This window comes from Rhinolophus sinicus, chromosome 6, assembly GCF_057876585.1.
Source record: "Rhinolophus sinicus isolate RSI-liver-muscle chromosome 6, RSI-T2T, whole genome shotgun sequence".
In the NCBI taxonomy this organism is placed as follows: Eukaryota; Metazoa; Chordata; class Mammalia; order Chiroptera; family Rhinolophidae; genus Rhinolophus; species Rhinolophus sinicus.
In genome coordinates this window covers 28,510,957-28,534,105 of record NC_142506.1, presented here as the reverse complement: position 1 = coordinate 28,534,105, position 23,149 = coordinate 28,510,957, and the positions used below count along the sequence as shown (strand labels likewise).

Below are 23,149 nucleotides of genomic sequence, written 5' to 3'. Positions count from 1 at the left end.
ATCCCTACTCTGTTTGAGGATCCCTATTTCGGAATCCAGGTCCCACATCATGCATGCCTTTTGCTGCTGTACAGTTCAGGACTAGAATCCTACTGCTGAACTCCAGGCCAAGAGCCAGGGTCCTTCCAAAGGCTCATGGACATTACTGAACGTCTGTCAGAACTGCCTGTCACTATGCTCTCCTGACATGACTAGCTGTCATTACAGTCCTCCTCACACACCCTCATGAGCACGTGACAGTAATACCTGAGGTCAGCTCCTGCATCCCCCAGACACCAGGTTTTACCAAGGTGTCAAGACTTCTCTCCCACCTTGCAGAGAGCTCTTACCTTTCCAACTTTCCAACAGTCTGTTTTCTCTCACCTTCACACCTAAATTGCTTCACTCCCATGGGCCCATATAGTGTGTTCCCTTCCCTTTTAATTACTAGGCAAAGACTGATTGATTCAACCAAGTTCTATGCAGATAGATACCAGCCTGACTTCTTACCTCAGATTCACTCTACACAACTGTTAAAAGAAATTCGTGCATTTTAGTTCAGTTCATATGTATCTATCAAACGGGAACTTGTTCTATGCCTTGAAGGAGCTTACAGTCATGTGGAGGGTTGGTGGGGAGAAGGGAGTATTGTAAAAAAAAATGTGAAGAGTTTTGGATTTTGTCCTGCTTACAAGCTAACAAGTTAGTCTGCCATATTTTAATGGATGCTGTATAAGACATAAGTCTCTTGGGACAGAGAAAAAGGAGTTTATTATTCACGGCACAGTAATCAGCACGAGCACAATCTTATTTCTCTCAGCTCCTCTGACATCTCAGCCCTACAGGGTTATGTGGACAGACCCAGATGGATGCCTGGACACACAGTGGGTTGTCTTACAGGAGAGGAACCCTGAGTTGAGGGAACCCAAATCTTTCAGACTAAACAGTATAAAACTTACCTAGACAAATGTACCATAAGATAATGATAATAATGGAAACTGAGTGTAATATTTATGGGAACTCTCTGCTATCTTCACAAGCTTTCTGTAAACCTAAAACTATTCTAAAATAAATATTTGTTTAAAAAATGCTTATCTATCCTTTTTTGCTTTGCAGAGAGATACTATCTGTATCTTCCAATACTGTTTGTTATCCAAATATACTTGAAAAAAGAGTCCAGACAATGGCAGAAATGCAAGAAACCCATGAGGCATTGTTTCCTAGTAATATCCACCCCTTGTTTCTACATTGTCATGGCTTCTGGTGAATTTTCCCATAAATATGCCACTCCACTGGCCACTCTGGATTAACCTAACTGACAGACTGGAACCAAACCTGTTCTATTTGTCTCATATAGATCTTACAAAGGTCACTATGAGCAAGAATCTCAGCAGCAGGAGGAGGCCATCCTGCAGCCATGTCCTCAGCTAAGTTGCCTGGGGTTTCAGAATCAATCTATGAAATAAACCCCAGAAGCCACCAGGGTCTAACTTAAGAAAAGACAAGGGATGCTCTCCTTAAGTTTCTGTACTGATCTTTCCCCTTGGCCCAAGCCGTTCATGTAGGCACAACAGGATGTATTAGCAATTGTATAGACTGCCTCGGCCCATGAGGAAGGACTTTGAAACGATTCTACCATCTTATAATGTCCCTGACCACTAGGTTGAGGCTGACCCGAATGCTCTCCAGGGTCGCAGTGGTGTCACTGATCACTTCAGCTAAACTCAGGGACAAATTTTGTACTGCTTTTTCTGATTGGATGACCTCCATTGTAGCAATAACTGGCTGCTGATTATGCACAAATAATGAGTAATCAAAGGAAGCTTCATTTTGGAGATATCGCCACAGTCATTTGAGGGCCATGTGGTTTACTGATGGTGTTTCATTAAACACTTGAAGGTCTCTTATGATCACTCCTAGGGTTCAAAACCCATGGTTTTGGAAATGAGTCAGGGTAATTCCTGGCTTCCATGCAAATACTACAGTCCTGTGGGTACACATGGGAGCCCTGGGAAGGAGGTAGTATTTATAACTATTGGGGCCCCCCAATTCAGACCTACATTCAGTGAGCATAGGTTGACTGTACCACCAACATGGCCTCTCCACCCACTGTTAAATCTTAGGGTTCTTAGTGGGCTTTGAATAATTGGGTCCAGTCCTTGTTTATGGAGGAGCTGCCTGAGGGCGGTCAGACTAAACTCTCCTGTTTGTCCATGTCACCAGGCAGGTAGCATTTATTCACCCCATGGAATGACTGAGCAATGGCTATAGGAATGAAGGAGGGGAAAACATCCAGAAGTGTTGACAGGTGTTTTGTGTGGGAGGTGCAGGAGCTGGGGCCATCCCTTGCTGTTTTAGATAGATGTCCTGGTCAAGTGAAGGGGAATGGCTGATCAAACCTCAAACTGTGCTCAGAGCTATCTGGCAGGAGATGGCAGACCTGGCAGTGAGTTAAACAGAAGGTGCTTACAACAGTTTAGGAGAATCACCCTAAGATGTTTCCTTCCTGAAAAAGCCTCCAGGGATAATTCTGAAGGACAAAGACCCTCAAGGTCCTTCCTCCCCCACACCTGCTGAGGTCTAAAGTGTTATTTTCCCAGGTGCTGGGTTGTTGTTCTCCCTCTACCAGTCACAAAACCAGTATGTCCCATTCCAGTTGCTACACTTTCACATTTTCCCAGTCATTCCCTACTCTCACTGTAGAGCGCATATAAAATGTATTATATATGTTGGGTTGAGGTTTGCAAAACAAGTTGTTTACTAGTAGGGACAGGTTATGGCCACACGTGTAAGACTGATAAGAGTGAAGTGAAAAACATGTTTTTGCGTGAAACTGAGCATAACAAAATTGAGTGATAGACACGTTCACCAATATAACTTCTGGTTATCACCTAAGAGGTAAACAAGTCCAAGGAAAAGAGGATAAAAGCAGAACTCCAGAGCAATGCTGTGCGTGGTCCTACTGGGTGCTCCAGCTAAGACCCTCTGTAAGGTGCAAGCCACCATACTCCGGGACTTCCCTGCAAGACCCGCTCGCCTTGGACCCGTCGTAGGCCCAGTCATCTCTCCCAGACCAGGAACCTTCTCCATCCCGATTGACTCTGGGACTTGGTTCGTGATTAAATTCTATTCTATTCTGTATAATATTCTGTGCTTACCAGAGCATTGGACTCTGGAGGGACATTGGTTCCCAAATAAAGCTGTGTTGCTCACTGTATCTGAACCCGTGTGCTGGGACTTTGTTCCCCACTCGTGTCATGCGTACCACGCAGGGACGTAGGGCCCTGCTGAAGGGTTAATGTCCCCTTGACTTCCAGGAAGAGACTGAAATGTAGCAACAGCCCTTACAGGCGCTCGCAACACTCACCCAGACCTTTCATCTGGGAGAGTCATACATGAGGGATGAGCCATTTTTATAAACTTACAGTGACTCATCATGTCCCCACTTTGGCCCATATGGTGCACTGTAGGGTGACATGGTGAGTAGTGTACTCAACCAAGTAGTCATTATTCTTATGACCCCTATAACTGTTGTTTGATAGGGAGTGGCACATTCTGCCTACACACGACAAATATTAGTACAAGTCATTATAAGGGACAAACCTGAGGCTGATGGCCTTCGGTGAGGAAGTGCCTTTGCCTGGATGACAGTTAACAGTATAGCAACCATGGGCCCATTTGGAGTCTTTGAGACAACATGGACAGCACCCACCTCCCCAATTCTTCCTCATTAGCAGGCAATAAAGCAGACCACACAATTTAGTCTACAGCTGATTCCCTGGGACCACACAATTCAGCTTACTATCAATTTCTACGGACTTGTTGAAAATTCCATGAATTGTTCTATGAGATCTTCATCCTTTCTCTTCCAGAAAGCTGTGTCTCTCATGTAGCCCATATTGCCACCAACATTTTAAGAGATGGGAAGCATATGAGATTTTACTCTACAAGTTAGCTTGGCTTGTCACAGTTTCAAGGACACTGGTAGCTGATACAAGACCGTGAGTCAGAAACAGAGGACTTTTACTCATAGCACTGCAAGCAGTATAAGCGTCGGCATATTTGTGTTAGTTTCCCCTGCACCCAATTTCCATAGGGAGATATGGATGGGGCCAGATGGATGTGGGGACACACAGTTTCATTATAGGAGAGTAAACCTGAGCTTAGGAAACCCAAATCTTCTATATTGTACAGTAAGTGTAGCTGTTCAGTACTTCAGAGGGAAACGTTATCTCTTTCCAATGCTGTTCTATACAAATATCCTTGAAAAGATAATCTGGAAAAAAGGCAGTCAGTGCCTCTACTCACAAGACAGGCATAAATGCAAGATCTATGAAGAATTGTTTCCCTACAATAGTCATATAAGTAAGTACATTCAATAAAATAGTAAGGGCTGAGATAAAAATATTCAAGGGGCACTTAAAATGGATGTTCATTATTTTTGTTGATACTCTTTTTTTTTAAATTTATTTCTTTTTAAGGAGGGCGCAGCTCACAGTAGCCCATGCGGGGATCGAACTAGCAACCTTGGAGTTATTAGCACTATGTTCTAACCAACAGCCAACTGGCCACCCTGTTGATACTTTTTAAAACACACTCTCCCCTCAGTAAATCAACTTTTTTGAAAGATATTTGGGTGTAAATTGAGGAATTAGTGTAACAATAAAATAGGAGACTAAAGAGAAGATGTTTATAATTAGTAAATACATCAGGGAGTTTTGGGTTTTTTTTTGCATGTTTTTGCTTTTTTTTCTTTTCTTTTCTTTCTTTTCATTCATTCATTCATTCATTCATTCATTCATTCATTCATTCATTCATTTTTATTTGCCTCGTGTCCTGGCGCTTGAGGATAGAACTGGTGGATTGGAAGCCGTGGGCACCCAAGTCATGACGCCGAGAGGGCCGGAGCCCTTTCCCTCGGCCTCCATACATTACAGGGATGGAGACCACACACCCGATCCCCGCCAAGAAGAGGAGGGTTGCTTTTTTTCTTAACTGATGGGTTCGTTATAACTATTGAGTGCTAACTTCCTATGCTATTACCATTAGGCTATTCGTATAAATAAGATGAAAATTAAGTAGATTTTGACCATAGACAACCACTTCTCAGTACAGAAGAGTAATTATTCAAAATCTTTCCTACTGTGTCATTTAAAGTTGCATTGAGAAAATTAGAAAGTAATAATAAAGGTAACAAAATCTGGAAATGAAGGTGGAAGGGCAGAACTACTTAAAAAAATGTTTGATCTTCCTATTTCTATGAACATTTGGTGCTCCCAAGAAGGTTTCTTAACATTTCCAAGGAGATACTGACAAAGATGATAATTTCTATTAGTTCAGGGATAAAAAATACAGGGCACAGAAAAAAGGAACTGACAGGTTTAATTATTCAGATAAACCTCTTCCCCTCCTCTCTGTCATAAAATGTTTGAAAACCTGGCCTGTCCTTTAGTTGTGAAATCTATTTGGTTATCACCTATTGAATGTTTACTATGTATAATGCATATTTAAGCCTCTGCGTCAAAGGTGGTCTTGGTAAGGTTGATGAAATGTAAGTAAAATTAGCTAAATGCCATTAGAGTGCCATGAGAACTCAGAGTATAAAAGGAGTGTGTCTAAGAGACAGTGCAAGGAGAGGCTTTATGTTACAGAGGTTAAGAGCAAGGACCCTGGAGCCAGACAGGACTGGGTTCAGAACTTAGATCTGCCACTTACTAATTGGTCAAATTACATAATCACCCTGTGTCTCAGTTCCCTTATATGTAAATGGGGATAATAATAATACTTGTCTCAAAGGGTTGTTGTGAGAATTAAATGAGTTGTTATATACAAAGCACACAGAACAGTTCTGAGCACAAAGCTAAGTGCTCTAGAAGTTCAGCTGTCGTTGTTGTTATATATAATTATGGGGGTCAGAAAAGGAATCATGGATGGGGAGGCATTAGTGGTGACCTTGGTCAACAACAGGGAATGAAATGGAGACAGTGGAGACACCCCATACCTGACAACCCAGCTGAGGCACCAAGAGGACACCAAGTGTCCTTGACTCTTGCTCTGCAGAGGGTTAGACACAGGCACTCTACCTGCTGCCCTGAGTCTATGGCACAGGTTGCATATGTACATGCATGTATTTGAATAGAAATAGTCTTGAGGGATGTACCCAAGTGATTTTCCTTGAGTCATGGAATAATGGGTGATGTTTATTTTTTTCTTTTTGTTTATCTATACTGTCTAATTATTAAATAATTAATATATATTGTTATAACAGGAATAAATGAAAACATGTTTTTAAAAGCCATTATTCATTAAATACTTCGTGTTTGTTGATAAAAATTTTGTTTCTAGTCTTCTCAAGCAAGAAGCATGTAGAAATGTGTGACTGTGATGGATCAGGAATTCACTATAAGGCTGAAATGTATGTGTCAATCTCTGAGCTAGTGAGTGAACTTAGCTAATATCTCAAGGTGGCAATGTGACCATAATTTATTACATGATTCCATGTAATTCTTACAATGCAACAGGTAGATTTTATTGTTTCAATTTTACAGACAAAAAAACACAAACTGACGGTATTATATACTATGTTGTTAATCAAAAATTGGGGAATCAGAATATCATGGGCCTAGTACCAGGGTTTTCAGCCTCAGCACTATTGACATTTTGGATCAGATAATTCTTTGTTGTGGGGGGCTGTCCTGGGTATTGCAGGATGTTTAGCAGTATCCCTGGTTTCTACCCACTAGATGCCAGTAGCATCCCTCTCCCCACAGGTTGTGACAAGCCAAAATGTCTCCAGACATTGACAAATGTCCTCTGGTTGAGGACCACTGGTCTAGTGTATTCTATTCATTAACCATGAATGTTAAACCCTAAAAATTCAAGATGCAAGCCTGAAACCATTTCAGGTTGACTTGACTTCCACAGGGCCTTAGTTCTGCAACTAATTCTAATGAATGTTGTTGAAAATGTTGATGATGAAAACAGACATTATGAGGTAATGAACATATTCTGCATAAATATTTTTCTATCTTTTCCATTATTTCCACCCAAATGTGGATCAAATGGAACGAGCCTTTTTAAGACTTCTCATCCATACTGTCAAATTGCTGACCATAAAAGTTCTACCAAATTACGTTTCCACAACGATGTAAGAGACTCTATTTTATCACACTCTCACTAACATTGGCTGTTTTATATATATATACATATAGATATAGATATAGATATAGATATAGATATAGATATAGATATAGATATAGATATAGATATATTTAGATCTTTGCTAATATAAGCTCTTATTTATATTTATATATTATTTATATAATTTATAAATATTTATATTGCCTTATATTTTTGAGCATTAGTGAGAGCAAACATTTCCCCGTATGTTTTAGTCAGTGGTGGTATTTTTTCATTTCTCAATTGTTGTGCTTTTTGCTCATTGGTGGGTTGGGGTTTTATTGTTTTTATAAGTTTGTCTGAGCTCTTTATATTATGTAACCTAGATAGCATAAATTTCTATCTCCCCAAAAGCTCATATAAAGCATTTGAGCTGAGACTTTACAAAGTTTTGGGCAGATGGCAAAGTATTTAGATCACAGCAATTGAAGCAAATCTCAAATGGAGTTCTAAACACTCCTATTTTTATAAGACTTTTATCATATTGCTTTCCTTTTTCTCTTCTCTCTTCCATTTACTTCCCTATGCCTTCCGCGCCTGTTTTCACCCCTCCCCCAATTTCTATTCCTTTCCAATCTCTGTTGGAAGCGAGTACAGTTACATTTGTGGTCTCTTTGTCTCCATTTACCTAAACTCTCAGTATATCTTCCATTCCAATAGTTTATCAAGGTATTTTCCTAAACAAGGACATTTCCTTTCTAAGGGAATACCAGTACTGACTTCCAAGATATGAGGTGTGATCAAACAATATAATGAATGCTTAAACTTAAAAAAATGTGTTACAGTGAAAGACACATTGCCATTAATCCCCCTCAAAATACTCCTCCTCACTTAGAACACACTTATCCCATCTTTCTTGCCACTTTCTGGAGCAGTTCCGAAGTCCTCTTCTGTGTCTTTAGTTGTGCTGTTGTGGCTGCTTTGATGTTCTGAATCATTTTAACTTAGGAGAAGAGTCAGACGTCGCAAGGTGCCAGATCTGGTGAATAAGGTGGAGGAGGACACACCATACATTTTTTAAAATTAATTTATTTTTTATTAGTTTCAGGTGTACAAAGCAACGTAATAGTTAGACATTTAAACCCTTCATAAAATGATAACTCACCCCCCAAACTATTACCCCTCTGACATCTTATACAGCTATTACAATTCCATCGACTATCTTCCCTATGTTGTACTCCACATCCCGTGACTACAGATACCGAGTATATATTTAGTTATAGTTGACATTCAATATTATTCTACTCCAGCTTCAGGTGTATACAGGTGTATAGCACATTGGTCAGGCATCTACACAATCTATGATGTGATCCCCCTGATAAGTCCAGCTGATAAGTCCAGTGCCCATCTGGTACCTTACATGAATTTTACAACATTGTTTTTGTTTTTTAATTTTTTTTTTATTGGGGAATATTGGGGAACAGTGTGTTTCTCCAGGGCCCATCAGCTCCAAGTCGTTGTCCTTCAATCTAGTGGTAGAGGGCGCAATTCAGGTCCAATTCCAGTCGCCGTTTTCATTCTGTAGTTGTGTGTGTGTGTGTGTGGGGGGGGCGCAGCCCACCATCCCATGTGGGAATTGAACTGGCAACCTTGTTGTTGAGAGCTCATGCTCTAACCTACTGAGCCATCTGGCCGCCCTGAACAACATTGTTGATAATATTCCCCATACTGTATTAACTACCAGTTTGTATTTCTTAATGCCTTCACCTTTTTCAGCCTGCCCCCGACCCCATTCCCATCTATCACGTGGATAGATCTAGTACCCACCTGGCATCATACCTAGTTATTACAATATTATTGACTATATTCTTTATGCTGTAACCTACATCCCCATGACTACTGAATAATAACCAATTTGTACTTCTTAATCCCTTCCATTTGCACCCATCCTTAACTCCCCTCTATTTAATAGAAATTGCCGTATACCAGAAGCAATGTGTGGCATGAAGCCTTTCGTTGTGATCAAAATGTATGGTGAATGCTGCTGCTGAGTGCCATCCAATGGAGGCAGGGATCTTCAATAGGAAGATAGGAAGCGTCACATCGAACCTTCATAACAGTGTGTGACAAGTTTCAACTTGCTCACTGCAGTCAGTTGGGTATGAGTTATGGTTGAGAGAAGTTGTGTTTTAAAGTGTACCGTAAATCATCCTCCATCATGACAATGTACTGTGTCACATATCACTTCTGGTATACGGTAGTTTCTGTCAAAAAAACCCGAAAAACATTATGGTGTATCCTCATCCACTTTATTCACCAGATCTGGCACCATGTGACTTCTGGCTCTTCCCCAAAGTCAAAATAATTCAGGACATTGAGGCAGCCATGACAGCACAACTAAAGACACTCACAAAAGAGGACTTCTAGAACTGCTTCAGAAAGTGGCAAAAACGATGGGATAAGTGTGTTCAAAGCAAGAGGGGGGGAGTATTTTGAGGGGGATTAATGGCAATGTGTCTTTTACCGTAATATTTTTTTAAAAATTTAAACATTCATTGTATTGTTTGATCACACCTCATATTTTTGATATTGGAGGGGGGTGAAAAATAATTTTGATTCCTATTGTGCTATCAGTTTCAAACACTTTCCCCACTTTAATTAAAACATTTATCTTTTTCCCTTGAGAAAATAAGTCTTCTCTATGCAATTTCTTCAGTGCTTTAAGCTTAAAAGGTGCTTCCAGATGGGGAGTATTTAGATTGTTAGAAATGGAAGAAAAGGTCTGGCATGCCTGTTATACGTAGTTAGATACCTATTATAGTCTTACGAACAGCATGGAAAAGTGTAAAACACATTCTCTTACTATTAGAAGCCATTAGAAAGCAATTATGCCCTGCTTCTATTAAACATACTTGCTAGATTTTCAAATGAGATGTGCTCGGCCTCATAATAGTAGTTAGAGCTAACATTTGTTGAGCACTACATTATACTGCCTCTCAGGATAACACGGTGTTTAACACATTGTAAAGTGTCAGGAATAGATGCACTTGAATTTAAAAATTAAAAAACGGAGATGAAAATTCTGTTTTAGGCCATACACAAGCATAAAGAAACCCAAAGATTTCAAAGGCAGACCTTAAAATCGCACTGTCCAAAGCAGTTGCCGCTAGCCCCCCTGTGGGTATTTAAATTTTAATTAAAGTGAAATAAATTTTAAAATTTGTTCTTTAGTCACACCAACCACACTTCAAATGCTCAATAGCCACATAAGGCTAGCGGGTACCATCTGGACAGCACAGAATAACATTTCCATCATTGAAGAAAGTTTGATTGGACAGACTTTCTAACAAAATTTTGGCTTTAGGCCCATTTTATGATGCCAGATAAAGCCTTTAGAATTCCTGACAAGTTTCCAAAGCTGAGTTATGGAACTGGTTGTCAGAATTTCCTGAACTTCATTCAAAATTGGTGAAAAGCATCAGGTTGGAGACAGTTTGGTTGGTTGTTACTCTCTGCCCAACCTAATACTAAGGCTCTAAGAAATTCTCTGGTGAATTTCTGCAGGGACTCAAGAGCAAAAAAGGATAGGTCAGAAAGGATAGGTCAGAAAACCTGGGTTCTATAATATACTGTAATAATGGCCACCATTTACTGGGTGTTTCCTACGTGCCAGACACTGTGCTAAATACATACTTTATTTAATCCTCACAGTAACTCTGTAAGATATGTATTATTACCACCATTTTACAGGTAAAGAAGCTGAAGTTTAGATGCCTAAGGTCACACAGCTAGTCACTGGTGGGGCCGGGATTTAAAACCAGATATATTTATTCCCTTGTGCTAAACGCTGACCTCTGGTTCTTCATTTTCCTCATCTGTAAATCTAAAAGGACTAAATTAGAACATCACAAAGTTCTCTACCATTTCTGAAACTATGTTTTACATTAGAATAATACTACCTACCTTCCCAAATCAATGAAATACGCAGGGTTCAGAAGAGCGGCTTGCTACCCAACTCCCAAAAGCTATGCTTTCTCCTTTCTCCCTTGGTTTACCATTTTGTGATTTCAGCTGTTTATTATGTTTACCGTACACCACACATATCCCTGAACTAGATAACATAACTAGGTAACATGCTCAAGGAACGATTGGCTCTGATAAATAACCCTAAAAAAACTAGCACAATGCCTAGTGCACAGTAAATGCTCCATGGACGTTTATGGAATTAACTTGAAGTGGGCTGGAAGGAAAACGTCAATCAGCTGAAGTGGACGAGCAGGGACATTACTCAGAAAACGGGGCTGTCTGAACAAAACCCCTAGTGGAAAAGCCTGAGTAGGGGCTGGAGAGAAGTTCTGACCCGCAGAAACCTGAGTGGGATAACGTTAGGGACGGTGGCGGCGACGTTCACAGTGGGCGAACGAGACACCGCGCAGACACCCGCAGAAGCGTGAAGCCCCACCCGCCGCGGAACAGCGGCCGCCAGCCCGGACTCCCGGGGCTCCCAGGTTTCCCGGGAGCCTCGCAGCCCAGCCCTCCTTGGGAGGTCGCGGCAGTAGCTGCGGCTGCGCAGTGGCGCGCACGTAGGCGGAGCGGCGCGCGCCGCGGTCAGCTGACTGCTTCTGTTGGCACGTGACTTGCTCCGTGGGCGCTGGGGTCGAGGAAGCCGTCAGGCCGGGCTTAGGTTCGGGATGGATGGAGCGCTGAGCCGTTAACGTCTGCCGGGCTGTGTGCCTCAGTACCTGTGACAGCCGCCACTTCCTCGTCTGGCACCTTCCTGGGTCAGTGAGCGGCGGCTACCGGGGATGGGGAGTTCCGGCCTGGCGGCAGCTTGCGCTGCGGTCGCCGCCTGGGAGGGATGGGGGCGGGCGCGAGGGCCTAGGCTGTGCCTTTGGAGATGGCTGGGTGGCTGTGTCTGGTTTCTCGGCATCGGTTCTTCTCAGTCTTGGGCCTAGGTTCCGTCTCATAAGAAGAGGAAGGAGGAAAAAGGAGAGTGCTTAGGGGGTTCTCAATGGCAAAGGCAGAAAGGAGAAACACTGCGGGTCTGGGACATTTCTCCTTGCTGTGTGTGTGTGTGTGGGGGTCGGGTCACCGTGAATCCACACCCCCTTGATTGAGGGGGATGAAAGATGACAGTGGCCCAGATGAGGACCTGGGATGGTGTGTGTGAGCTCACAGCGAACGCAAGAGCCTTCACTGAGTGTACGCGCTTGAGTGTAGGGGACAGCAGTTTAAAGGGTCTAGAAGCCCCTCCTTGCAAGCAGAGGGTCCCAACAGAGGACGCGGAATCCTTGTAGACGGGAAGAACAAGGATCCAGAGAATTGAAACCATTCTTTATTAGAATGGGGAAGGGTAGGCAAGAAATCTCTGAAAAGGATCTTGAGGGGGAGAGTCACAAAAGGCAGATTGAATCACCGGAGAAACAGGAGTAAGGGGAAGCCAGTATTCTCTTCAGAGGAAAAATCTGGTATGTTAGGGAAAAACCAAACGCTTGGTTGAGTGCTCATTGCTTAGCACTGCTCTGGGAGTGGAGAAATGAGGTGTAGACAGTCCAGCCTTAGGAGCTTGCACCAGTGTTGGGGAGATAAGTCACACACGACACATTGCAGTACAGTGAGGTTATACGTCATTAGCAAAAAGAGACTTCTAAGTGCTTTGAAGTTACGGAGCAGACACAGATGTATGAACTAGCACTATCAAGAACTGTTGTGGAGGAAAGATAACTGGAGTTGGGTCTTGCCAAGCCAGTGGGATTTGAACAGGTAGAAAGAAATGGGGGAACTTTTTAGGCCTGGAAAACCACAGGATTTGAAGGCCTGAAGATGAAAGAGTGCTTCCAGGGGAGCCAAAAGACCAGGTTGGCGGTGGATTTGAATTGCAGGGAAGTGGGAAATAAAGTTGGGCTCAGGTAATGAAGACTTGAATGATACTCATTTACTTATTCATTTGACTAATATGTATTGAACTATGTACTAGGTACTGTGCTGGTGCTAGGGTTGAGAAAACAGGGTCTCGCTCCTAGAGCTTATAGTCAAGCGGAGGAGATGGATTTTAATAAATAGTTATGCAAGTGTGAAATTTGCTTCAAAGGAATAACAGTGGAGTGAAATAGTTTATAAAGGACATGGCCTTTGCTGAAGGTTCGAAGAAGGCTTTTCAGAGGATATGCCTTTTGAACTGACATCTGACAAGGATGTGAAGGTGTGTGTGAAAACGTTCCAGGTGGAGGGAACCGCATATGTCAATGCCCTGAGATGTGAGGAGGAATAAAGTTTTTGAGAAGTTGTGGGAGGACTAGCGTGGCTGAATTGGGAGGGAGCTGTGTGAGGGAGGCAGGTGGGGGAAGGCTGGGGTCAGGCCCAGCAGGGCTTTTATTCCTAAAAGCAGAGGGAAGCCAATCAAGATTATAGGCAGTGAAGTGAGTCAGAGGTGAGTTGGAAAATAAAATTTTGTTGAGAATCTGAAGGCTGCAAAAGTGAATGAGGGGAGATTGCATTGTTGTAATGCCACCAAGAGATGGCACAACAGTTTAAACTGTCTCCTGTAGGAAGCTGAAGGGCCTCTGAAACATTGGAAGGCAAGATACCTTATTTCTTCCGTAAGGAATTAAGGAGAATGTTTAACTATACTCACTTTTAGAGAGGCTAAGGTGGGGAAGGGAAAGAATGATTAGATTATAGTTGCACCCTTCACTGAGGGTTGTTATAACTACCCCCTAAGCAGTCCAGAAATACACAGGGGAGGTTGGATCAATTTGGGGTTGATGGGAGACTCCTTTGCAAAAATCTGTTTGGCCTTCCAAACTATCCTTTGGTAATGTCATCTACTCCAGAATACCTTTTTTATTGAATAGTAGAATATGTTTTACTGAATAGTAGTTAGTCACAGGTAGGACTCGATTACCTTTAATGTTTGTTCTCACAGGTCTTTGAGAGTAAGTAGATGAAAATGCTATTCATTGTATAGATAGGAACCTATCTAGGACTTTGGAATGTGAAACAGATAAAGTGATTTAAGTCTGGCTTAACTTTCACAGTCTTCTGACTGCTGGCGTATGTTCCTCTACACAGTACTTAGCACAATCACATCTAGAGAGAAAGGTGAGTTTCTTGAAGTGCATTGTAATGATTGATTCAGGACTTTTACTGAACTTTTTCTAGTAGGACGGCTCAGGTGCTTTGGCAGTGGTGGTCAGAGCTTTAAAAACTGCTTTTCTGTAAGCTTGGGTAAAGCTATGCAGTATACAGTTCAGCTGGAGGCTATAATGAGCAGTAAAGGTGAACTGAAAATGCGGGTTGTCAATCACAGTTCTTTTGGCAACAAACAGGCCTCAAATGTGCTGAAGACTCAGCCTCAGGATTGTGTCTCAGCACTCCCAGATCTTTTTCTCTCTTGGTATGTCTTACAGGGACTAGATAAAACCTAAGGAAACAGTGCTCGGGATCTGACTAAGGTAAATGCTGAGAGCTAGGTAGTTAGTGTAATTCTGATTTTGAAACTGGGCAGGAAATACTCATTTTTTATTTTTAGGAGCCTCGTTTACATTAGTTTTTACAGCCTAAAAAGAAACTTGAGCTTCGAAGATCTGATTCTCTGATTCCCCCCCCCCACACACACACACAACTTTTGAAGTAATTCCATTGGCCAAAGAGCAAAACTGGAATGCCAAAATAAACCTTTGCGACAGGGTCTCCTTGTAGTCTGTCAGTCCCTAAACAGTCAGTCTTCCTTTTGAACTTGAGTCTGCTTAGGGTAGCTACATACAGTTTTGACTAAGTACCTCCTAATTACATTTTATTCTTGCCGATATTCCAATCTGTCCGTAAGAGAAAACCCTTTTCACCCTTTGGATGTGGATTTTTATACAACTTCAGTTGTAAACTAATTCATGTTAGATTCCCATTTCATCGATGTTTTTAAGACATAGTAGAGTGCCCTTGGAAAGAGAGCTCAGGCAATGAACCAGGGCAGTCTAAAATTTCCTTTTGGCACGTGTGATCCTTAAAACTTGAAATTTCAATCTGTATTCTTCATAATGAAGCACAGTTATTTTCTAGTGGGAAATCTACTTCTAATGGTATATCTTTGTGTAACTCTATACACTTACTGAGTTCAAAAAGGAGCCAGGTGGGCAGTGGATGAGAGGTGCTTTGGTTCCATCAGAGGATAAAAGATGGAACGTTAGCTCTATTTAAAAAGAGGTGTGTGTGTGTGTGTGTGTGTGTGTGTGTGTGTGTGTGTATTTGAAAATAAAATGCCAGGTAAGTGCAAAAATGATGTCATATAACAAGAGATTGATGTATCTTTTGAGCAAACTATTAATGAATAGGAAGTTACTCATAAATTAAGCTGATTAACAGGTGAATTACTTTACCATGAAAGGTTTCTTTTATGAACCAGCCTATAGTTTAGTGTTTCTCTGTGGGTGCTATTGGCATTTGGACAGAATCGTCCCTTGTTTAGCCCCCATCCACTAAATCCTGATAGTGACCCTCACTGTGGGACGACCTAAAATGGTCCCATATGTTTATTTCCAAACTCCTCTTGTAGGAAAGAGGTACCATTTGGTTGCAAAACATTGCATGTGGTGCCATCATTTATTTGTTGGACAGATAGCTGAATGCTTGTTAATGACAGGCACTCTCCTAGATGTTGGGAATATAGAAGTTAAGAGTAGTATTTAAATAAACTAGCATGTAAAATGGATGCAGTCACTAGCTGTGTGACCTTGGGCAAGTATTGCTTTAACTGTTCTCTCATCTGCAAGTGGGAGTAGTGAGAACATCTTTGGAGGAACTAAGTACAAAACTGCTTAGCATGTTAAAGTACTTATTACATAGTACATATTCAATAAGTTGTGGTTACCAGTAAACAATCTCAAGCTTACTAGAGTGACGTATTGAGGAAAACTAGCATGTTTTTAGTCTTGATGAATTTCAGGCTAGAATACATTGTGTTAGAGATATCAGCACCTTTGAGTAGAAATGGTATTGTGATCCAGTCCCTATTCGAAAATACCAGCCTGAAAGAAAAGGGAAGTAACTTTTTGGGAGCCATGAGTGTAGACTCAGGGAATCCCCTGGCATGGAAGGAGTTGTTTGCCCCTTGGGTCATTGCTGAGTTGCCTGTGGCAGAGGAAGTCTCTGGGAGCTTAGAAGCTTCTCATGGTTACTTCCAGTAACAGGTGTCCAGTGCCCTCCTTGGCATGTCTACCAGTTTATCTAGCTTTACCAGAAATTACAAAAAAATTTCCAACATTTAAAATCCTCTGTAGTCTGTGCTTCATAAATTAAAATAAATTGTGCATTCTTGAGCAGAGCAGGAGTTTACCCAGATTTTGTTTTGCTGTGTACTTGATTTCACATATCATATTACTTTTCACTTTTTAATCTTGTAAGCTTCCACAGAAAGCCTGTAAAAAGTGGATTGGTATATTTACGGTTTCTAAACTCCATAGAACAAAATCATTTCTGTTAGGACTAACAGTAGTGTGTGATTCTTGATAATGATGATACAACATTTAGCCATCTTATTAAAGTATATTTGCCATTTCTTGTAACATTTACTGTATAATCACTATATAATCATGGAGATGCCTGTTTTAGTCCAGTGGTTCTGACACCTGACCGATCATCTGAATTACTTGAGGGACTTAAGAAGAAAACAGAAGAAAAAGAGTCTTGGGTCTCACCCAGTATAGAGTCATGGAATATAGGAGCAGAGAAAGATCCTGGATATCATAATCCAGTCCTCTTCGTTTTACAAATGAAATGTATGCAGGCAGTGACATACAGAACTGGGATTCGATCCCAAGTCTTCATATTCTCAGTGCAGTGCTCTGGGCATTGCATTGTGCTTCCTGGGGTTGGCATTTTGGTTTTCTCTGGCGATGAGATGGAAAGGCTGTTACCAACCTTGATCTCGAGCTTCAGACATAGCTACTACTAACCTGCTATGCCCTTCTCTTTTGTATTCGCTCTCCAGGGTTCTTTGTTACCATGCCATTTAATAGTCTCTAAACTTTTCAGTATTTTCAAGTGTTAAGATACCACCCTACCTTTTTTAAAAAAGTGTGGGTTTTTTGGGGGATAGTTTTTACATGTATTAATTATTTTAAAATTAAGAAACAAATATACAGAAAGAATGAAAGCATTCATAACCCACTCCCAGGAGGTAATTTTTAACAGTTTTTAAAAATAATTTAATGTTATACCTACACATATCCTTGTTTCCTTTCTTAAAGTTGGAAAAGCTGAGCCAAAATGTGTGCACATTTTTTTGGCTCTTGATAAATATTGACAAACTGCCTTTCAGAAATTCCTCCCCCCTTGTTTTAATCACAAAAAATTTTTGGGCTCTCATGTAATACAATTTTAGATTGAGTACATGTTAATGATTGCAAGTTATTATATATTTATTAATGCTTTTAAATGAATGTATATTTTATCAATCATGATAGCAAGCCATACATTTGCAAATTAATGACATGTGTGCATATGTGTGGGACGTTTATTCAAGCTGCATCTGTTCTTTTTATTTTTAACGAAATGGAACATTGTTCCCCCTTATTACCAGAGCAGTACATGTTCATTGTAGTCTGCATTCTTCACAAATGCAGTGTTATAATACTGTAGTCTTTCAGCCTAAATTTGTTACGTTTTTCATATTGTTGTTGTTATTCCTGTTTAGAAAACGAGTAATGTTAAAACATTGGGGCTGAGAGAGGTTGGGAGGTTGTGCTGGAATCTCTACATAGAAACAAGCAGAGCAATTAGATAGCAAAACTAATGTTCATGAGCAACCAAAAACTCATGAACAGTCCATACTACAAAACTAGATGGGACTTCATTTTCTGGCCAAAATGGAATAACTGATATGATAGCATGAACAACTAGAAAACTGAACAAAATATAGGAAAAAAACTACTTCCAGATATTGGACAATAGGAAGTACAGAAACAGAGATAGGAAACACACGAAGTGGGCTCTGTAATCCCTCTGGCTTTCTGCCGAAGTCACTCTCCGCACCATGGTTTAAGAAGGGGAAGCAAGCAGAGCATGTTGGTCTTGCTGAGTTGAGGCTGAAGTTGGGGAGGGCTTATCTGGTTAGAATTTGCAGGTTATGTTGGCAGAGAGGAGGGAACTAGATAGACAGGAAAACAAAAAACAAAACACCAGATATCTATATAGGGGTCTCTGCAGAAGGGCCAGCAAACAATTGCTACAGCGCTTTCGACAACAATTTCCAGGCTTGTAGGGCTGAGGTGTTTGAATCCTTTATTAAATACCTGGGGCATTCAGTAGCATCCCTAGAAGGTCAGACCTTGGTACCGTGTTTCCCGGAAAATAAGAGCTAGCCAGACCATCACCTCTAATGCGTCTTTTGGCCTGGCTAGCTCTTATTTTCCGGGAAACTTGGTAGTAGAGCTAACGTAGCCCAGAGCTAACGTAGCCCGGGGTGAAGCCTTAGACACATACACAGTTTAAAAACAAGCCTTGAATGGATCATGCTGATCCTCAAGTGACTTGACTACCTGTCAGAACAAAGTACAACATTCTTAAAAAGGGAGACAACAACATCGAGTGGTCAACAGTTTAACATTATAAATTATAGACATGCCCAGTGATTTAACGGAAAACATGAACATAATGAGGAGGGAAATGGAAGGTTTAAAAAATGGAACTTACAAATCTGAAAAATACATCTAAAGTGAAAATTTCACTTCATGAAATGAATAGCAGAGAAGTCCAAAGAACAGGTCAGCAAACTAAAAGATACAGCAAGAGAGTATCCAAACTGAAGCACAGAGAGAGAAAAACAACTGAAAAATGAATAGCATCTCATTGACCTGTGGGACAATATCAGGTGGCTTAACATGATTGTTTTCTCAAAAGAAGGGAAAGAGAATTAGAAAAAAAAAAAAAAAGGAAAGAAAATAATGGATGCAATTTTTCCAAATTTGAAGAAACCTATAAATATAGATTCAAGAAGTTCAGTGAAGTCTAAGCAGGATAAATCCTTGTGACCTTGGGGTCGGCACATTTTTCTTATGCCACAGAAAGCATGTATTATAAGAAAAAAATTGATAAATTAAACATGAGAATTGAAAACGTCACAGAACTAAGTGTTGATGAGCATGTGGTAAAACGAACTTGCTAATGGGAATACAGAATGTTATAACTACTTTGGAAAACAGTTTAGCAGCTTCTTATAAAGTTAAATATATGCTAATTAGTCAATTCAGAAATTCCACTTCTAGATGTTTATACAAGAGAAATGAAAATATTTTTACAAAAACTTTGTAGTTGAACGTTCATAGCACCTTTGTTGTTAATGGCCCCAAACCAGTAACAATCCAAATGTCCATCGACAGATGAATGGATAAGCACATTAGTACATTCATGTAATGGAATACTAAGCAATAACACAGAGTACGCTCAACATGGACAAATGTCAAAGACATGCTGAGCAAAAGAAGCCAGATACAAAAGAGTACATAATGTATGCTTGCATGAAACTGCAATGAAATTCTAGCTCTGGCGGAAGTAACCTATAGTGTGACAGAAAGCAGATTAGCATCTGCCCAGGGCTGGCAGTGGGGTAGGGAGTGAGAGGGACGGGGTGTGAGGGAAGGTTTTGGGATGACAGAAGGGTTCTTCATCTTGGTTTTGGGGGTAATTACACAGATGTCAGTAACTCATAAAACTGCATTTTTATTGTATATAAATTATATTTCAGTAAAGTTGATTTTGATAAATAAGGGGGAAGTGAAGGGAGCTGAACAATTATAAGCCAGGTATTTTATGTCATTTAATCCTCACAGTTACTTATTCATTCAAGAATATTCAACAAATACTTTTTGAGGTTTTACATACCAGCCTCTATGCCAGGTGCTGAGGATACAGTTCTGAGCAAAACTATCAGGGTTTCCACTAATCCTAATGGGCAGTTATTTTATTTGGAAGAGAGAATAAAAAGTGTCCCTCAGGGAAATACTAAAAAGAAAGTGCTATAAGAGCATATAATACATCTTTAACATACAGTATATGCTCTCATATGGTATATGATGTGATACATATTATATATCTCATATAACATATGAAGCACTTTCTGTACCTTGGTTTCTTCATTTGTAACTACTACCCTTCTGATAGGGTTGTTTTAAAAGTACTAAATGAGTTTATATATGTGAAGTGTTTTGACTGGTGCCAGTAGATAGGAAGCGCTCAGGAAGTATTAGTGCTGCTATCTTGAGGACATTTGACAATTCTAATTGTCTAATGTTTCAGGGGTACACCTGTACTAACTCAAGGAACACTGGAGTGCGTTTGGCCAGGTTTGAGGGAAGAGATTATGAGTTTGACTAGAAATGTGGGGTTTTAGGTACTTTTGAGACACCCAAGTGGAGCTGTCCTACTGTAGTCAGCTGTGCAGACTTGTTGGGTACAGCCCTTAGAAGCGGCAGAGGGGCTTGAGCTGGAGATACTTGGGAGCGTGTTCAGCATCTAGACTGGAATCGCCTTGAGTGTAGATAAGCTCATCAAAAGAGAAGCTAGTACGTCCATACACACTTATACATACATGTAGTGGAGGGGCTGAGGTGTGAATCTTGAGGAGCTCCACGTTGCTTGGTGTGCCATTTTAATCATCTCACTTTTGTGTCACATATGGTTTGTCTCTATTTTTTGCCTGACTTCCAAAATACAAGATGAAACAAAAGGAAATAATTAGGTATGAAGACAAATTATTTCAGGTAGTTAGAAGAGGTGGAGGAACCCAGGTTCTTAGTGAGATGACAACCAGTGGACACCAATTATGACTCTGTTTCCGTGCAGCTGAGAGAAGATGGGAAATGTGTTTAGCAACACGGATTTCCTTTTCAGACCAAAATATATATGTGTTCATCTGCAAAGATAAATTGTTGGAAAATTTCAAGGAGAAATTTTTTAATGTGACCTGCATAGGTGACAGGGTAACAGTGGACATTGTTTAAAAACAGAAAAAAAAAACGGGGATTTTGCAAAACACTTATTGATGATGTCATCATTTGCAGTTCTTATATTTATCCTTAGATATTTAAGTAGCTTCTCTTTCCCATCAGGCTCTTTTGATAGTTTTGACTATAGTTTTGACTATAACTTTGACTATAGGGGATGGAAGAACTGAGGCCATGGCTTTGCCTAAAGTACAGGTAAGTTTCTTTTCTCAAGCCCTCTCTTTATATTTTTGACTATATGTTTTATTTTCACCCTTAAAATAAAAGACAAACACTTAGTAATCGGCAACTTTACCAATTTTTAATTTATAAACTACTCTAAAATTAGGATTTGTTTTATGACTCTAAATAAAAAAAATGATTAAATATTTTTCTTGGCCTTTATTTTTTCCTCTAATCATACTTTTTGATTAATTCAGTCATAGTTATAATTACATTTGATTTATTCATAAAACAAGCCTTTATTAATTTCCTCCTTTTGGCAGGAATTGTGTATGCTGGCTTTTAGGGCTTCAGTGAAGATATGATTCTGGCCCTTCAGGATTTCTCAGTATGGTGGAGACGAAAGTATGTTATAAAAAAAAAAAATTTAAAAAAAGAGAGAGAGACTAGTGTGATAAGTGCATAATAGTGGCATTTGTAAGATATTAAGTAAACAAGATATTTCCCACCTGGGATACTGGGAAGATCCTTCAGAGGTAGAATGGGTTGGGGCAGCAGCTAATACAGTCACCCCCCCCCCCCCCCCCCCCGGAAGGGAGGCTGAATGGAAAGGAGAAGATGGAAGTGCATCATTTTATTAACTCCTTCCAGTAGCTCTGTGAAGAGATTTGTAATATTACACTTTACAGATGAGGAAACTAGGAAGGGGATAGAGTCAAGGTTTTAACTTGTGAAACTCCAGAGTTTCTGTTCTTGATCTCCAGGTCTCTTGAATCTCTCATTTAAAACAAAGAAAAAATTTTGCTTTTCTGTTTGGAGGAATCATGGTTTCTTCTAGGAGATAGGATAGTTTTGGATGCTGGTTGATGCTGTTTCAGAAACAGTGATGATCCTGGATGAAAAGAAAAGGGAAAGAAAGCCCAGATCTCTTTATCTAGCAGAATTCACTGTGCCGGGAATCAAACATAGGGTGAAAGGGTTTAGGTTATGTGTGGATCTCTCTTCAAATAGAGCTCAGGTCCGCTTGGGTGCAGAACATTCTCTTTTCCTAGCATGACAATAAAAAGAACACAACCTTTACTGTCAAATACAATGAGAATTGAACCCCATCTGCAAGTTGTGTGACCTTGATAAATTACTAACCTCTCTGAGCAGTACTACCTAGCTTACAGGGCTGGCATGAGAATTAAGATAACATATGAGAAGTGTGTAAGACAGTACCAAACATAGAAGATGTCATCCTTATCTCCAAACAGGCTCTAGAGAGGGCTCCCGTTAAAAGATGGAATTAGAGAACTTTCTATAATTTTCCTAAACATTTCTGGACTGTTGTTTAGAATTATGACATTATTTCATTTGATTCTGATAAAAGCTCAGTGAAGTAGGGTAGGACAAGTATTTATAGATAAGAAAATGGGGTCCTCTTTCTAATTTCTTAAAATCCTTTGGAAACCTATAGGATGAAAAAGATTTCCTAGAACTCTAGATGGTATGATAGTGACATCTACTGTAATAGCTCATATTATTACAGTCTTTGAAGAAGCTGCAGTTTAGATAATTTAACAGTATCATCAGGAAGAACTTAACAACTGATTTCATCAGTTGCCATTTTTGGGGAGAGAGGAGGTATAAAATGTGTCAGTGTGTCATCAAATATGTTTTGTTTAACAGAAGCACTTATATAAATAATTGCAATAAAATCTCAACTTTCCAAAACGGCTATGACTTAGAAAATCTGGATTATTAAAAGAGGTTTAAAGATGTTACTGCGTTCAACTGAGAATTTAAAGTTTCAGGTAAGGTAGTCCTGCGATTGGTGTTTGGGCCAAAGAAAACTAGATTTGATAAGTGCAGGCTTATTAGGTGGAGGAGACCAGAGAGAAGGAAACAGC

At 40.3% G+C, this 23,149-nt stretch overlaps 1 protein-coding gene and 1 non-coding gene across 2 annotated transcripts in view; one reads left to right on the top strand and one right to left on the bottom strand.

The window, feature by feature from the left end:
- Nucleotides 1-4,808: 4,808 nt before the first annotated feature.
- On the bottom strand, nucleotides 4,809-4,957 carry LOC141567963 (small nucleolar RNA SNORA57). Its single transcript, XR_012491007.1, has one exon. It is a non-coding gene; the product is annotated as a small nucleolar RNA SNORA57 (small nucleolar RNA).
- A 6,755-nt stretch (nucleotides 4,958-11,712) lies between these two features.
- Nucleotides 11,713-23,149, top strand: part of ATP6V1C1 (ATPase H+ transporting V1 subunit C1) — a 35,543-nt gene continuing 24,106 nt past the window's right edge. Inside the window, exon 1 of the mRNA XM_019711780.3 lies at nucleotides 11,713-11,879. The gene's annotated coding sequence lies outside the window, so the exon portion shown is untranslated. The remainder of the gene's footprint in view (nucleotides 11,880-23,149) is intronic.